The sequence below is a fragment of the Lycorma delicatula genome, chromosome 8 (genome assembly GCF_047948215.1).
Source record: "Lycorma delicatula isolate Av1 chromosome 8, ASM4794821v1, whole genome shotgun sequence".
In the NCBI taxonomy this organism is placed as follows: Eukaryota; Metazoa; Arthropoda; class Insecta; order Hemiptera; family Fulgoridae; genus Lycorma; species Lycorma delicatula.
The window spans coordinates 72,613,919-72,631,143 of NC_134462.1; the positions used below are offsets into that span (position 1 = coordinate 72,613,919).

The 17,225-nt window shown below is 28.7% G+C and overlaps 1 protein-coding gene across 1 annotated transcript in view; it reads left to right on the forward strand.

Annotated features, from left to right (window-relative positions):
* Positions 1–17,225, forward strand: part of nwk (FCH and double SH3 domains nervous wreck) — a 421,122-nt gene that overhangs the window by 239,011 nt on the left and 164,886 nt on the right. The window lies entirely within an intron of this gene.

Sequence of the window (17,225 nt, forward strand, 5' to 3'; positions counted from 1 at the left end):
GTTTTTGCTTTATTTTCTAACAATAAATAGATACGTGATTTTTTTTTTTTTTAATTTAAAATTAGATTAGATTTGAAAAAAGTTTCTTTAACAGCCGGATCAAATTATAGAAAAGAATCTCAGAAGGAAAGAAAAATCAAGCTTGTTTCAGTATATATTTATGGTGTTCGTTGAAAAAAACCTTTGTTCATTAATAAGTTTTTACACCTGGAAAAAATCATCCTCCGAGAGACTGAAGGTGATTGGGAAACATCTGCGGTTCTCTAGATGTAGTGACGTTATGAATAGATCTCTCTTCTCACGATTCATTCGTTGTCCAAGGGTAAAAGGGAATAGTATTAGATTCCTAAATCAGGATCTGAGGGTCTGAAACAGAACCATGCTTTGTCCATTCTGTGGATGTGGAAAGCTAGTTTTTCCTTTGTGTGAAGCTGTCTGCTTTTAGACCGATCCGTAAATTATACAATTAGCCTATCCGGTTGCTGTTCATAGCGAGTTAATTAAGCCGTTATCTCTCGTTACAAAAAATATTGGGTCTTTTCTTTTATGCGCCCCGCACTCATTTTTTTATAAATTATTCATGAATTGTTTATTTCCACATATTATCTGAGTTTGGAACCTGCGACCATCCGAATATAAGACTAACACTTTTCCACTCGGATACTGCGAGGTAGCAGGGCAACCTTCAGCTCATACAGTAATGTCAGCCATAACAACCCTTTTTAACAATGGTTTACATTAACAAAATGCAAACTTTCATTTACTATTTTGTAATTAGGTCATCCAAAAGCTAACTTTCAGTGCCAATAAAAGTAACTTATATGTACTTTTAAAAATTATGCTACACATTAAACTCACATATTTAACATATTTTATACACTTAACTAAAATTAACCAAACAATACATGAAGGCGCATTAAATTTTGTGCACAGAACAACGAGATATCAACATGGCGTCCAAATAGACAATACTAGATCGCTAACTTATCTATAAGCAGTACGAGCCAACATAGGAAACGGTTTTAGAAAATTATTTATCTATAATATTATATAATCATTTGATATGATGATTTAAATATTATATAATATAATTTTATATAAATTCGCAAGAAAAAAAAATATATATGCGGGGGACATAATAGAAAAAACCCAAATATTTAACTTTTTTTTAAATAAAGTCTTTTTTACATTTTCATATCAAAAATATATAAAACTATAACATTTGTTTAAGAATCTATTTTAAAGAATTAGTTTATACATTTTTATGGTGTACCCATTAAATCTAAGAAAGCAGATTTTATGAAACTGGATAGTATATTTGTTACGCGAATTTGATAGTCTTAAAAATTAAATCATATTATATTCGCTAAGATCGTTTAGATGCAAACTTCATTAAATTATTTATTATTAAATAATATTTAGGAAATTTTTTTGAATGAGGTAGAATAATAGCGCCACGCCTAACTATTTATTCTTTTGTTTATAATTTTCCGGCTTAAAATCATAAAATTTTCCGGCTTATATTAATTATTCTAGTTAATCATTTGATAAAAAAGATTAAGTTTTTTTGTAAGTTTTTATTTCCTTGTACGAAGTACAATCGCGAAAAATTTCGGTTTTGAAATTTCAACGGAAATATCCATTCTGACTATTCCTGAATTCGTTTTGACTAGTTTCGACGTGGTTCTGTACGTACATATGTATCTCGCATAACTCAAAAACGATTAGCCATACGATGTTGAAATTTTGGATTTAGGACTGCTCTAACATCTAGTTGTGCACCTCCCCTATTTATTGCAATCGATTGGACCAAAAGTGTTTAAATAAGCCCAAAATCCAACAAATTTGGATTTTGGGCTTTTTTCTTAAGTGTAGTTTTATTATAAGCCCTCATTGAGAGCTTTTCAGCGATGTATCATAAGTGGTACCTATTTTCATTGGTTCCAGAGTTATAGCCAAATAAATTTTAATTAATGAAATATTTGGATCTTACAAGAAGACACATCGGTTCAAATCCGACTTCATCTTTTTTCTTTTTCTTTTTTTGATTTAAATATATTAATTTATTAATAATTATTAACCTCTGATTGTAAAAATAAAATTTACAATAAATAATAATTCAATAATAACGATAAAAAAAATATGAAAGGTATCAGAAGTTATGAAATAATATTCTATGTACTTTTCATTTAAAAAAAAAATGTGTATATGTAATTTAAGAGGCGTACAAGAAAGTCATGCGGTGTCCACATCATATTTTTTCTCAAGAAGTAAAAGTCTCAAGTAAAAGTTAAAAATTACTTAAATAAAATAATTAAAAATTTTAACTAGTCTTTCATTTGAATTGTTACGTTTAACCAACTAAAGAAATTATTTCTAAATCTGAAAAGTAGTTAATTGAATTTATTTTTAAAGTAATAAAAAATTATTAACTAAAATTTTTATCTTTAAATGACTTTTCATGTAGAGTTAAACAACCACCACAACTACTTTACTATTTCATATGAAGTATAATATTTGCAATTCATTATTATGACACTAATGAAATATTTAGTTCCACCCATACGAATAATCCTCGTACCATATTTTTCTGTCTGAGAAGAAACAGAAAACTACGTCTTTTTGTTTCTATTTGGAATAGAATATGATTATTGTAATTCTATATGCTTATTATAATTTTATTTAAGTCTTTTACATTAATTATACTTCTTTTATTTTCTTATCAATCACTGTCTATTTTTAATGAATTATGCAATTAATCTAATTAACGTACTCTCGGTAATGAAACAAGTTTTTAAGACAGAATACTTTTTTATGTTTTATCTTCCATGGAAATAAAAAAGGCCGATTAAAATTAAAATTTCATGTAATTTGGCTAATATTTTTTAATGTTAGATATTCTTCCCTTAGATAAAAAACTCATTAACTGTTCTTCTAACCACTCATAAATCAAAGTCATTAATTTCAGTCAACGCTAAGAAAGAAATTTTTATTCTTATTCAAAGTATTAAAATATTTTAATACTAATTTTAATAAAAAAATCATTTCTTGTTTTCAACAAGTTAATTAATTATATGTAAAGCAATTAATTACATGTATCACCTTTGTATCAATTTTTCTATTCTTTTCTTTCGAATATTATATAATTTAATAGATATATATAATTTCTTTCGTTTTTTTCTTATTCTTTAAAAGAATTAAAATAAATTATTTCGCTGTTTATTTTTATTAATATTTTCCAACAACGTTTTGAACTTATTAAAAACTTATTTGACAAATAATAAAACAATTACCAACGTATCAACAGACTAAGCATCAAGTATTGCTTACTAGAAAAAGATATTTTGAAAAAGAGGAAGGAAATGGTAGATATAAAATATTTAATTCCGAACATAAAGTTTTTTTTTTTTTAATAAGTTAAAGGGTTTAAGTACTCAGCTCACTTTATGTAAAAGTGTTATTAAACACGTCTACACACTCTGTGCTCTTGTGCACGTCTATTCATCCCCGGTCATAAAAAGGCACGCTCAACACTTCCGGCGAGAAAACCAGACAGTAGCTGCGTGTAACTTGCCTGAGCTATCTTAATTAACTTATCGATAGTATAAAGTAGTAACTGTCCACTCGGATCAAAGGTGAAACCCTTTTTTTTATCCCCAAAGAAGGAGCTAGTGGTTTTTGTCAAATTTTTCAGCTGATATTTCGTTGAAGAGAAAAACGAAAAGCCAAAATAATGCTATTCAACATATTATGTAAATATCTCCCAGTGAAGATGAATACACAGGTTTTTAACATTAACAAAGTGGGGAATACTAGCAACTATGACTTCCAAACAAATCTTTTTTAAAAATCATCAGTTGGTTGTTAAATAAAAATATTTTAAATAGGGTTATAAATATATAGATGTGTGTGCGTGTGGGCGCGCTCGCGTGTGTGTAAAAATATTATGCAAGCACTGTAGTTAAAAAAATAAAAATATCATAAGTTAAAAAAAAATAAAATAAAATCTTTTTTAAATATCATACTTAAAAATCAATCACTAAATTATTCATTACATTATTAAATTTATTACTACATTTATAAATTCACTTGAATCACTAGAAATTCTCTGAAAACTACCGCTAAAAAATTGGCTACTAACTAAAAGTCAGTTGTTGGTCCTTCTCTAGTTTTAATAACTTATATATTGTTTTGATCTTCACTCCAATTCAACCTTATACAATCCAAAAATAATCCGCGGCATTGCCAGCTTATTTATTGTTTTTATTTTTTTCTCGGACGTAATTTTAATAAAACATTATTAAAAATATGCCTAAAATATCTTTTTTAAATATATAAATTTTCGCTGATACTAATCTTTGCACTCAGTTTTTTCCTACTTTTTTTTTAGTTCGGTGACATTTTTTTTTTTGTTGATCCAGATGGCCTTTTTGATGGCATATTAGTATAAATCTTTGTATGTTAAGGCGATCTGAAAGAAGTAACAGTCACTCCTGAAAATGACTAAGAATAACATGTACCTCATGCCAAGTCTATTAGGAGAGTGAGAATTGAGGTGGTTTCCTGGTTTTTACCTTCTTCGCTGAACTGAATATATTATTGCATATTTAGCATGTCAAGCTCACCAATATAGATGATATTCAGCTCTACAACTGACACCTTCTTTATTCTGTTCACCACTAAATCTGACTACAATGAACATCACTATTTTCAGAAAAAGTTACAGTGATTGGTGCTCGTTGCACCTTAGTTGCTTTAAATGTATCAAAGCCATAAGAATGACTGGGAAAGATATTGTAAAGTAACAGATCAATTTACCTTTATAAAAGAAATAAAGAAATATAAATTTGTAAAAGATAGAAAGTATCATTTCTGTTGGAATTTAAAGACGGTAGAATAAGTTCAATAGCCTACATTTAAATCTTATTATGTATTTATAGATGGTATATAATTTATTATTAAATAAATGTAAAAAAAAACCGAAATTCTTAAGAATTGAATTGATAATACTTCCACGAATACTTTTAATATTTTTTATTATGTTGAAAGTTTCTTCAAACTGGCTTACATTCAGTGTCCTCAAAGAACTAAAATAAGAGATAATTGTTCTTGAAAATATTGTTATTAAACAATTTTGTAGAGCAATATTTTGAAATTTTTTTGTTATAATTTATAACGAAATATTTATTTTTGCCTGTTTTACAACCCCTATCAAATGTAATTTTTTTTTTTAAATTTAAATAACGCTAAATTTAAAGATACTTCAAATTTTAAATACTCATTCTGATTGCAGCATTAGAGTATAACTTCATATTTGTAATAATTATTTTTTTACTTAACAATTTCGTCTATATCAAGGAATTCAGAAAAGTAATTCACAGAATTTTACTCCTCTTCATGAAGCATATTTTTAGAATCATTTAAAGCAAAAATCTCACATAAAACTTTTTCCGACAAGAGATTTTATTATTATAGCTAAAAAACTTCTTTTTTTATTTCTGCTCCATGTGTTCCATTAAAAGTTTTGGGAAACATTCGTAGTTATAAATGACATATTTTATGTTAGTTATAGCTGACATGAAACGTTTATTAAATGGATCTCAAGTATCTGTTATCTCCCGTATTTTACCAGAAAATTGTTTAAAGCTTAATTATTAAGAATTAAGAACACACTTTTTTTAGGTTGATGAATAATAAGATAATTAAATTATCAATTAGAAAATAATAAATTTGATTGTCAGAATTTAAATCTAAGAAAATTGTTGTAATAAAATAGGTCTCGAATAATTAATAGTTAAAGAAATCAGACAACGTTGGGATTCAATGTTATGATTCTAAACAATAAATAAATACATTATTTATATTTAACCAATTAAATTTTTTTAACCGTAACTTGGAAACAGAACGTTTTGATTCAATATTTATATTACTTTTTACTTCAAATAATTTCCAGGAATGTAAAATTTAATGAACCATTAAAGTACATTTTATCTGATAAGTATTCTGCATTTATATTTTTGTTTACCAAAGCCTTTTTATATCATCATTTATTCACTCGTTACGTAAAAACAGCTACTTACTTATCATTTTGGAGTAAATATTATCTATACTACCCTTTTATTTTTTCATCTCATTTTATATCTAAAGTAATGTAAGCAGTTTATAATGATCGTTAACTGACTATTTAATGCTACAAATATAAATTCTGGCACAAAAATCTAAGGTTAAATTCCTTAATATGTCCACAATTTTTAAACATTCTCTATACACTTACATCCATTTATAGTCGGAGAGGTAGGTATGATTTTTCCACTGACCGTGTAAATGGATAAATTATATCGGAAATACTTGGGGATACCGAGAATATCTCAAATCCCGATGGGAAACACGTAACTGAAGACCAAGAACCCCCGAGTAGGGGTAAAGTCGCAAAAGATCAATTTTTTCCGTATATCTAGAGAAATATAGAATGGATGAAAAACGTTTGCAACAAATTTTTATAGTTTTTTCAAGTTCTAAAATTTTTTTCTTTATTAAATGTTAATATATATTATTTAGAAAAATTATGTAGACCATTTGCTAAGAGATTTCATTTTACGTTCTAATTAAACATTATAAATAAATCAATGAGCCTAGCCAATTAGAATAATTATATTACTTTTTTAATTATAGTGCAACTAATAAGCAATTTATTTATTGCTAAAGATATGAAAATATTTGTATGATTTTTACTTCTCTCTCGTAACTGGTTTTAAATAACTAAGATCCGATGATACGAATACAGCGATGATGGTTAGTATTATAAAATGGTTTTGGAAAATCTATGTTTCAGTTCATAATTAAGCATTAAAAATTAGGATGGTTGTTACATTAACAAATTTCCATCATACTTAAAACGATATTATTATTCAATAATATCGTTTTTATGTGTGAATTGGTAAATAACAATTTGTAAATGAAGATCAATTTGATGTCCTAGTTTATTTCACCAAAACAGTTTTATTACTGATAATATGAACTTTGCTGTGCAATTTCTTTTAATATTTAAAGAAAGGTGTCTAGCGTGATTGACTTTACTTGTAAATGTGCTACTTAAACTAAGTTTGTGACATAAAAGGCTAAAGCCTACTATTTTTATGTGTTTTTCTCATTTTTTTGCAAAACCTATTGATTTCTAAAAACAAGTGTCAACGGAAAACATTGTAGAATTTAGAAACACAAACAAAATTTGTTCTAAATTTTATTTATACGACGGATATTTTTCAAGATATACGCAAAAAAACTGATTATTCGGAACTTTATCGCTGCCCGGAAATCTTTGGTCCCTATCTACGTGTCTGCCCTTTAGGATTTGGTATCAGGAAATCACATAGTACCTCCACACAAATTAGCAAACATACACAATGGAAACGAGAAAAAAACTACAGTAAAATCTCCTTATTCGCGGCGCTTGAAGACCGTGAAAATACCGCAAATATAAGAACGGAACTAATACTCATTAAGGAAGAATGGTTAGGTTCTATGTAAAATGAAAAAAATCATGCGTACTTACTTAGGGCAATGTTATTGATGAAATACAGACGGCAACATTAATTATAAGCACTGGTTTAGTACAGTACATACACAAAAAATATATAACAAAATACAGTACATTTTCTAGTTTACTCGGAAGCACTTGCTGAACTGTTTAATTTAAAAACTCACTACAGTACGTACTGTATTAGAAAACGGTATTATATGTTCAAATCGTACTCGGTAGTCGCCTTAAAAGTCAAGAAAGCAGCACTACAGTAATATACACACTAAAACTATTATTACTTTAAAGGAAATTTACAAAACTAACCTACAATATTTTGGATGGCATTTACAAAAAATTGTAATTTTTCTTTTTCCCGCTCTTGTTTTTAGATCTGTATGAAGTTCTGTGTATTCTTGCATGACATCTTCAATTCGCTTAAAGATTAAGCTTCTATTCAAAGATAGCATCTTTAAAAACTGGATAAGATCATGGGATAATTTAATGTCTTCGGTAAGCGTTTTGACATTTAACTGTTTTTCAGAGATCGTATTTTCTACGTTTTCTCGTTCATATTCTATCTGCACCATGAAATTTTTTAATATTTTTATTTTTTAATGTCACTACATAATGTAATGTACGCGAATACGAAAACTTTTAGTCGCCAATATAGAAAAGACATCGCAAAATATTACACCGCGAATAACGAAATCGCGAATACGGAATGCGCGAATAAGGAGAATTCACTATACCATTAAAGGCATCCAAAAAGGATTGTAAGCAAGATGATTTCTCGTTTTCTGAAGGACCCTATGTTATACATATTTGGGTAAAGTTAATTATCTCCTTTTCCGATCCCTTTGATGGTTGATCGTCAATTTATCAATCATTTTACCTTGATCTTTACTTTACCTTGATTTCTTCTATGGTAATTTTTAGTAACTTTTTTTAAATGCCAATTTGATTTGTACAAAAGGATGTGGGAGGTGCTCTTTAAGTTACTACTTTCTTATTATTTTTGCTGCTTGATGATGAGAGCTATACTTACAGACCAAGCTAAAGACTGTACTTTGTAACTAGTGGCTGCCCAACCCGAACAGAGAACCCCAGTTGAATTATCGAATTATGCCGAACCATTCTTCTAGATAAATTCTTTCTATCATAACGCATTATAATAATATGGGCACTGATTTAAAATTCGTCAATACTTTCTCACAAAAATTATGGAACTACTTCTAATGGAGAGGTTAAGAAGATTTTATTTCCAGGAATTTCTTTTGATTGTTTTTATAATTATATTTTTTTATCATTTGGTTTTTTTTAGAAATTAGATCTTTTTACAAAGAACAGATAACGTTACAAATAATAATGTTAATTTCTTTGTATATAAGTAATATCAAAATGGAGAATGCAATTAAACATTTAATCCATTAGTTATTCATTCATTACACTAATCCAAAGTTCTTGTTTCATATCTGTTAAATTATAACCACTATAAAGTATGATGCGTGATACTTAATACTTACAATATGAACCTACGAAATTATTTATTACCGTATATAAGCCTAAATGTAATTATTAATCAATGTACTTTGTAATATAAGATTATTAATTTGTCGAATGACAGCGAGAGTATATAAACATTTATTAATCAGCGAAATGTAATCAGATGGAAGGAATTAGATGTAGGTGTGTAAGTCCTAAATAAGCTTTCCTTTCATCTCCTTGTAACGTAAGATAATTTCTGATTAACTACACATATCCTATCAATACGTTTATTAATATCTAAGTAATTTGAAATAATTTCTTTTAGAATATTCATTAGTTAATTTTTAAATTAACTAATATTAGTAATTTTGAAAATTAGATTTTATATTATCTTACAAGCATCCCATCGCGGCTTCACCAGCGCTATACGGGTTACTTGCGTTTCCCGTCGCAGTCAGGGGATATTAGCCTAATGGTCGCTTCGCTCACCCTTCTGGTCGAGTCAGAAGGTTCTGCCCCTTGTGCCCGCTGTGTTAATTAACCATTGCTTGTGAGAATAATAATGGTAAATAAAAATTAAAGCCTGTTCAATCGACAAAAAATATCAGTGTATTGTAATTTTTTCAGCTCAACGGTTCAATGAGTACAGGACCCGAAACTTTGAGTGATCTAAGAATGTGGGTTTTAAAACAGTCGGCCTTCATCTTAAAAATATCAGTTGTACCTGGTTACCCGTACGAAGTACTGGTAAAAATGTATTTTGCTCGGTTCTTATCGTTACCCGAAAAATACCAGTAGGAGGAGTCAGTACTTTGTTTCTCATTCTTTTTTTTACATTTTTAACTAGTTTTATTTCATGAATTTTAGTCAAGTAATCGGAGGCAGGTGCAGCCAGTCGCGTTGCATACACAGAAAAAGTGTCTGTGTAGGTTGAGCCACCTACACAGGTCTATGTAGGTGGCTCACTGACGGTGTACAGGACCGCGTAAAAATCGAAATTCAAAAACCCGAAAATGGTTTTTTTATATTTATCTGAAGAGTATTTGCAAGCCCGAATCTACTGAACATCTCGTTTAGTATAGTCGGAAACGGGGAAAATTTGCCATTATTGTTTAAATTTTTAAAAAATTTTCTTCACTCCTTTCAAGGTTGAAGTTTGAAAAATCTAGAAATTTGTTTGTAGATATTTACGTGAAAGTTACACACACCAAAAATCAAGTTGATGTCTTCATTTGTTACCCAGAAATTAAAAAAAAAAAACAGTAAATTTCATTGTTACTCCATTTTAACACTTCAAATTCGGAATTTCAAAAAAGTCCTTTCTTCGTGTGCACTTATAATATAAGAAGAACATGTATAAAACTTTTTATCAATTTAACTTCAGTAGTTTTTGCTGAGGATTGATGAATCAATCAGCCAATCTTGACAAGTTGCTTTGTAGGTACAGATTAAACACGGGTGTATCACCAAATTCTCCCGGTATTCTATAATGAAAAAGGTTAATATAAACATAAGTCCTGAAGTGCTGCTTCCTTTGCAAGTTACGGCTAGTGAAAAATTTCATTCAAATTTCAGCTATCCGGTGAAACGAGGTCGTACTGAAATCTTTAGGATGTTAATGAAGGGATAGAATTAGTGATTTCTTATTGGTTTTTGACTCAAAAATCGAATAAAATAGGTTTCAGTACCGTATCTGGAGTAGTTCTTGAAAAATATGGAGTAAAAACCAATAAATTGGAATGTAAAAATCCCTGCTTTTTATGTTTGATGTACAATAACTTTGTTAAATTGGTGAGAAACACATAAAAATTTTAAATACAACTAGTACAGAATTTAATTCTGAACAAGCTGGTTTAAGACAGGTACTACATAAAGTACATTATACTTCTTATAATTACCATTAAAAATTACCGAGTTAAATTAATATTAATTTTTAATGAAATATTTCCATTAAAAAACAATTATTAGTCCAAAAATCAATTTATAAGCACGTTATTGTACTATTAAATGTCGTTGCTAGTGAATTAATACAAATATTTCATTTTTAATTTCGTATTACTCTATTTCAACAGAAGATGCATGTATTAATATTTTTATTAACTTTTTATTAAATTCATGTATTTTTATAAACAAACCATCAACTTCAGGCATTATACTAGTGCGTTTTATCTTTTCTGATGAGTTTAAATCGTAATAACTTGCTTAATAATAATGATAATATTGTGTGATCTTATTTCATTCCCCAGTCAGTTATTTGTTGGGCTGTACAGTTTTTTTTCTTCTTCAGTTATGTTATTCCTTCTTCCAGCCTTCTTCAGTAAATTTTTTTTTCATTTTATAAGGCCCTTCAGCTATAATCTAGCATTTTAGCATTTTTTCACTTTGAACTCAAATAAAAAAAATTAAATATTGAAAAACAGCAAATGCACAGATTAAATCACGTCAAATTACAAGATGTCCCAGATTTAGACTTTTTGACAAAAACGACAATCACGGTCAAAAAAGGAAAGATTTTTGAGAGGATATCAATTACATCAAATTAAATGACTATTAAGTTGTAATAGTAATGACTATTAAATTAAATGACAATAGAATTCGGAATTACAAAATTAATACGGCATATAAATGCAGACATTCAGTTTTATGTAAAGAGATTTAGTCTTTATATGTCTTTGCCTTTTTTTTCATAAAAAATTTATAATTTCTTCCCATCGTTTGTTTATAATCGCATCAACAATAACAGCTATTAGCGATTTAATTAAAACTAAATGATCATAAATAATTAAGACAAAAATATCAAACAAACTGGAACATGAATAACAAATATTGGAACATCACCACAAGACTATTTTCACTATGCACACAGTAGTATTCCGTAAGGGATCTAACTTAAGCAAAACCGCTAAATTAAGTCCTTCATCCCACTATAACAGAGAAATGGCAAAAGTCTTTTGATGTAAGTATTTCGGTTGAGTAAACCCTTTACATCTGAACCCAGATTTAATTGTAGTCGAATAGACCCGAACATTGAGCAACCTATGAGTAAGTGGTTTACCGATTATTTTACATCGCACGCCACATAGTTCTGCTGAGGAGAACCATATAGCTGTTTGGTTTGCCCATCTGGGCGTGGGTTAGCTTTGTATGCCTGATCCTCAACCGAGTGAGAATGACTTGGTCTCTTGTATTGTTTGGAATAAAGATTTTTCTCGAAGACTTTCTTTCCGGAAATCATGTAAGGTTATGGGAGCACTCAGCAGCCAGAACGTATTCCATAGAGTACATAGTTTGATACGAACTGTCATCGTGAAGTCACTTTTACATGTTAATTCTAATCGGCAGCCATTTGTTGCCCTTCTCTTAGCAACCTCATCAGTCCGAACGTTCCTAGGATGTCGCAATGGCCCGAGATCCATACCAATACTCTTAAGAGTCTTTTATATTCTTAAGAGAGTGACATAGATTATTTGAAGGATAGGTTCAAATTGTCTGCAGCTCAAGCTCTCAAATAAACTCATAAAGTCGGTTATTATCAGCAAGCTGTCGTCACTACGAGTCTTGACAACTCTCAAGGCAGAGTAAATTGCAAAGGCCTCGCATTAGAACACAGACGAATAGACGCTAAGCTTACATATCTTGTTATCAGGGATTATTACTGCACAGCCATACCCGTCAGGGAAAAACGTTTGTATAGATGTGAGTGTAACTGTTGTACTTCTTAGTCACCTTACTAAACTGGTTCCTAGTAGATCGGTAATGTGGGTTCCTTGTACGTCTTCCACATGGTGAATATTCAATCTTTAGAAATGCGCGCACCCAAAGGAGTGCTGCATGAAAAATGTCTCACATCGTAATAAATTTATATTCCATTTGAATATATTTTATGTGTGATACTGTATCAACCAACCTGTCCTGATAATTTTTAATAATGAAATAATCTTGTACTACACAGGAGTTTAACGGGTTCATCATTTTGGGGTACCATAGCATATTTTCGAAATTTAGAATGGTCTAAAATCCAATAAGAGTTAAGGTAGTAAAATCATCTTGTGAATTTCACTAAATTCGATTTCGCAGTTCAGACATTATGCTCTATTAAGGTCTAAAACTAGACCTATATTTTTCTTATTAGTCTATTAAAAATGATATTTACATGTATTTTAATTATCTTTTTATCATTTAAATATTACCAAATTTATTATCTATAATATAATATATAATATTATCTATTTATTACCAATTTTTTATATCTACGCATATATTGTTGTATATCTATAAAAGGGTACATACAAAAAATAAACATATTATTGAAATCCTGATTTCAAGTAAGCGAGTTTTATTTAATATAATTGAAGAGTTTCAAAAGAAATTTCGTATATTTTTTTTTAAATACGACGTGTAATCTCTATCATTTGAGTTTTTTCATTCTTAAACCTAGTTTCTTGAGTGATCAAGGTAAATAATTAATTGGATTTATATATTTATTTCATGAGAATCAGTGCAACCGTTCTGGAAGAGTTATCGCGGTAAACCCAAATGCACAAGATTTTCTAATTTTCGTCGTGGAGCTATAGCGCCTCAACCTTCCATCCGGAAGGTACGAGTTTGAATTCTGGTCAGGCATTGAATTCTTAATACGTTACAAAATTTCCCTTTCATACTTCCATTCACAAGATTTTCAAGCTTATGTGGTGAATTAATAAATCAACAAAAAAATACAACCACCTTCAACAGTTGGTTAAAAATTTAATACAAAATTATTAAATAAAATATTTGTTGTGAAAGTGTACGAAGGAAACTATACGATAATAGGATTCTCTAAAATGGAAATGACTGTATGATTTTAAAGACACTAAATCTTATTTTTAAAAGTGTTTCTTTTTCAATTTGTTATCTACTCAACTGCAATGAAACATTTACATATTAATATAAAAAAAGGCGATATAGCAATTTTAGGGTTACAATACCACGTATATATATATGCACAGATTTATGAACACATTATCATTCTTTCGCAGTTAAATAAAAATATTAAATCAATATAATAACTTGGAAATGTGAAAAATCCGTAATATATCTCAAAAACAACAAAAAAATCCATTATACAAATGACTTCCAAATTGAGTTACATTTTGGAATATTTATGATAACTATAATTCAAACGAAGATAAAACAGAAAAAAAATTCTATTGTTATGATTTTCATATTTAAATATAATAAATTACAAGTTTTTATCTGACGTAACTGACCCGCAACTCATAAATAACAAACAAAAAACAAAAAAATATTCTTACTTACCATTATGTAAAACTAATGTTAAAATACGTACTTTTATTAAAAATAACTAAAAATTACAATTTAAAATAAAAATTTTCTAATATACAATCGCGAAAATTTGTGGCGGTTCTGTTCGTTTGCAACAGCATCACGTAAGAACCAATCCATCGATGGCTTTCAAATTTTCAGAATACATTTGTGTTACCCAAGGAAGATTTTAAACCATAAACCGAGGCCCTAGCCTCCTTAGGGGTGAAAATTTGAATCTTTTCTGTTGGACGATAACCTAATACAGTTTTTTATTCGTTTTCGACGTAAAAATAATAGCGTGTTTTATAATAACTCGATTTTCAGGAAGCGGTCAATGTGTTTGACCGCTTCCCGAAATATAAGGTATTCTAGGGTAATGGAAAAGGGAACCAAACCTTCGTCTACAACAGGAGCGTATCAGAGTTTTTATGTTAAGAACGAGGGAAAAGTTGGAGGAAGAGAACTTTTCAGATTGTAATTGTAATTTATCACTATTATTCTCACAACCATGATGATAACGAACACAACGGGGAGTCCAGGGGCAGAGCCCTTTGGCTAGATGGGAAGAGAGAGCTAAGCAAACGCTGAGTGAATAGTAATTATATAACTTTTCTAAACAAGAAAATAATGAACAATACGATTAGAATATTTTTGAGGGTAATAAATAAATAAATTAAGAATCAAATGAAGACACAAAATTTTATTAACATCGTAATTATAAAAAACAAAAAATGAGTGCGACGGTGGGTAGACACTCAACCGCAGCGAAGCTTCTTACGCAATATTATAAAGAGTTATATTAATCCTCTTGAATATTGTGTAATACAAAGGCTGTATCGGTCATTAAAATAAAAATAACAAATATGAGCGGGATAAAAAATCTTTACAAAAGAGTAACAGTATCATTCTTTGAATACGATTCTTGAATGAACAGTGTTATTAGCTAACACGTGACGCTTTTTCGTGACGCTCGTTTTTTCACAGTTGATTCTCCCTCCTGAAGCCTGCGTTTAGAAGCTTCGCTTCAAAAATTAAATATTTATAGAATTATTTGATTTTAATAGTTTCATTTGTTGTTACATTAAATTTTATATAAATCCGAAAAAATCTCCAAATAGGTTCTAAATGAAAAATAAAGTAATGTAATAATAAAATGAACACATTTTAAACAGAAAATAAAGACAAAAATATATATTTATAAGTTAAAAACAAAAAAAAAACTAGCAAATAGTCGCGTAACTTTCCCGGCTTTACCCTTGACAGGTTTTTATTTTAATACACGACTGAGTTTTTAAATACAAACGGTTAAATTATTATTATTTAAAAACGATCATATCAATTAACGAATTTAGTAAAGATTTTTTGGTGAAAAAAGAAGGCCACCTATGTGTATAAATTGTTCTCAAGTAGGGAAGCCGACTAGACGTAACTGTAGGTCAATAGAATGTCCTGCGTACAAACGTGCTTGGTATTCTCTGTTTTTCTGAGCAGCCGAATAAAAAAATAGATAGCTCACATTTAGATAGTTGATAGCTAAAATTTGGCATAGATATGCCAAACGAGTATAAATATGCCAAACGAGTATATCGTAAAAAACAAAGTTTAGTCTGATTAAAAATTCGAAAGATGTAAAGAGAGATTACTAAACTTAATAATCTGTAATTTCTCGTAGAAAAATAAATACTTTAGTTAATAATAAATAAATATATGATGAATCTCTTTGAAATACTAATTAGTTTTCATTTTCATATTAAATATTATTTTGAAAAAAAAATTTCAGAAACTATGTTAAAAAAACTTTTAAATTTTTTATTTTTTTTTATAAAATATTTGATTTACTATGAATTTCAATTTTTTCACGTACAGATTTAACAAAGTTTCCCTGTCATAAAGTCGGTGAAGATAAGGTAATATTGATAAAACCGTGTGAAATAAACAGGAAAGCGATAAAAATAACGGTTTCTATAAATCAGGATTAAATTAAATTACTTTTTTTCCATTTTTCAACGAAAATAAATAGCAAGTTCATTTTATTATAGTTTATCTTTAAAGGTTTTGTTATATGTATTCATATAAATATGTAATATTTGTAATATTAAAAAAAAAAAACTAACAAAAGCAAAATAATACTAACACCAATATAATATGTTATAATGTTTTATTCAAAAGAAATTTTTAATTATTTTAAAATTATTTAATTATTTTTAATTATTTTAAAATTTGGTAAATATCGATTGTAAAGACGTAAATAGGGGTTTTGAAGGATTATACTGTTTTTTTTTTCTTAAGTACTTATACTAATTTGATTTTAAAAACGTAACATAAAAAATACGTTTGGGGAAATATATAATGAGATAAATCTTCTATTTACATAATCTCCTTTTAAAATAACTACTACCAACCTTAACAAGAAATAAAAATTTCAAAAATTAAAAAAATAATTTGATTGGTTTTATGTTATTTACTTTATATAAGATAATACAAGAGGCATGGATTTAAAGAAACATCCGTTTTGATTTTACTGCCTATATATGCGATGTAAACAGGTGTGTCGCTTGTAAATCTCAGTTATTCAATCAATAGTCAGCAGTTAGCAACAACAGTTTAGTCATTTTGTTGTTATTTGCATTCATTCATTCATAATGAAACAACACAAATTCCTGATCTCACCGAACTTTTTATTGCAAAACCAATTCTGCTGGGGAAATTCACAGGCAAACTCTTGACGTTTACAGACCAAATATTATGAATGACAACACTAAAGTAAGACGATTGTACCATTAATTTTGAGAAGGGAAAAGGAACATTCATGATGAAGAATGCAGTGACGGGCCGTCGGTAAACGGATGATTTCATTGAAAAAGTTGACGAAAAAATACTAGAAAACTGGTTCTTTATCGTGCCACAATTGTCT